Genomic DNA, 1,862 nt, shown 5'->3' with positions numbered 1-1,862 from the left:
CCAGCACTGTAAAAAAAAAAAAAGTGTATCTGCTTAGGGGTGAGTTGCAGGTGTGACAGGTTGAGCAGAGACATGGCTGTTGGCTAACCCCACCTCAAGAAGTGGCATCAGCTTTAGCTGCACTACCTGCAGTCTGGTAGCATGGCTGCTGCCCAGCTATCAAAAAAAAAACATGAAGCTACCATGGTGACAGTTCACCCCCTTATCACCCCCTCACATAAGCATCTCCCCTTCAGATTCCCCTGTACACCCCTTTTCTTTATTATTATACTGCACAAAACAATATAATATTGCAATTTGTAATAATCGTCAAAATTGATCAAAATTCTTTTAACAAAAGTAGAAATTTAATTTTATCACTTTCGTCCAAAACTTTAATAAAATAAAATAAAATATGGAACGCTTCACGAATTTGTGTGTCATCCTTGCACAGGGGCCATGCTAATTTTCTCTGTATCGTTCCAATTTTAGTATATGTGCTGCCGAAGCAAGCGCTGTACACCCCTTTTCTAATTCCCCAAACACAAATACTCCCCTTTTCCAATCCCTCCCCAACAGACACTACACCTTTCCTGTCCCCCCTGAACACAAGTGGTTTATGTATTATAGACAGGTACAATATTTATTTTGTACCTGGGGCAATGGAGGATTAAGGGCTTCTTTTACTAAGGCACGTTAGAAAGGGGCTGGTGCTGCGGTTAGCGCGTGGGTTTGCTGCATGCTACGGCCACTTTCTAGTGCAGCAGAAAAATGGCCACAGTCGGGTTTTTCTTTTTTTAATGGCCACGTGTTCATTTCCCAATTAGCGTGTGACCATTACCTCCGGGAGCCTTTACCGCCACCTATGTAAGGGAGGTAGTAAAGGCTAATCGGGTAGCGCGTGGTAATGTGCTCTCAATACTCAATTAGTGCAGGCACACGTACTGTCCCCGGACACGCCTTTTACCGCACATTAGACCTATCACACCTTAGGAAAAGGGCTCCTAAGTGACTTTGACCAGAGTCATAAGGAGCTGCAGTGGGAGTTGAACTCAGTTCCCCAGGATCAAAGTCCACTGCACTAACCACTAGGCTACTCCTCCACTCATTCCACCAATAAGAGCCAACCTCATCAGTGATGTCACAATGGCTTGATTGCCCGATACTTGGCTCACTTCTGATATTGTGATGTCATAAGGGAAAGGGGAAAAGGGAAGTGGGACTTGATATACCACCTTTCTGAGGTTTTTGCAACTACATTCAAAGCGGTTTACATATATGCAGGTACTTATTTTATACCAGGGGCAATGGAGGGTTAAGTGACTTGCCCAGAGTCACAAGGAGCTGCAGTCGGAATCAAACCCAGTTCCCCAGATTTTCAAGCTGCTGCACTAACCATTAGGCTACTCTTGCATGTTTACTAAAGTGCATTAGGCCCTTACCCTGGATTTTAATGTACAGAGAGCCTTAGTGTGGTTGTGCACTAATAGCTAAAACTATCACGTGGTAAAAATCCTGTGGTACGTGGTTGAGGTGCAGTCGGGATAGGTTCTGGGAAGAGGCTGACATGGCCGACAATGAGAGCTATCCTGCAGGATATAGCTGCATGGAAGCTGTCCCAACTGACCGTAGCACGACTGTACTTAATGCCGCCTCAAGAGGGCAGTCAAGAAGCACAACAGCTATCCTTTGCCTATGTGGGGAAAAAGCAACGTCATAAATTATGATCATAAAGCTCCCCTCCGCCCCCGCATCCTATCCCCCTATCAGAAAGCCTTCCCCCATCAGCACTATGTTTGTGCAGCGCTGCTTATGCTTTGTAGCGCTATAGAAATGCTAAATAGTAGTAGTAGTAGCACTCACCTTCTAATTACCCCTCCTCC

At 45.2% G+C, this 1,862-nt stretch overlaps 1 non-coding gene across 1 annotated transcript; it reads right to left on the bottom strand.

Annotated features, from left to right (window-relative positions):
* Nucleotides 1-388: 388 nt before the first annotated feature.
* Nucleotides 389-495, bottom strand: LOC115456918. The gene has a single exon (XR_003939943.1). It is a non-coding gene; the product is annotated as a U6 spliceosomal RNA (small nuclear RNA).
* Nucleotides 496-1,862: the final 1,367 nt, after the last annotated feature.

The sequence above is a fragment of the Microcaecilia unicolor genome, chromosome 13, assembly GCF_901765095.1.
Source record: "Microcaecilia unicolor chromosome 13, aMicUni1.1, whole genome shotgun sequence".
Taxonomy (NCBI): domain Eukaryota; kingdom Metazoa; phylum Chordata; class Amphibia; order Gymnophiona; family Siphonopidae; genus Microcaecilia; species Microcaecilia unicolor.
Note: the sequence above shows the minus strand (reverse complement) of the source record. Positions and strands in the feature narration are given on the sequence as shown.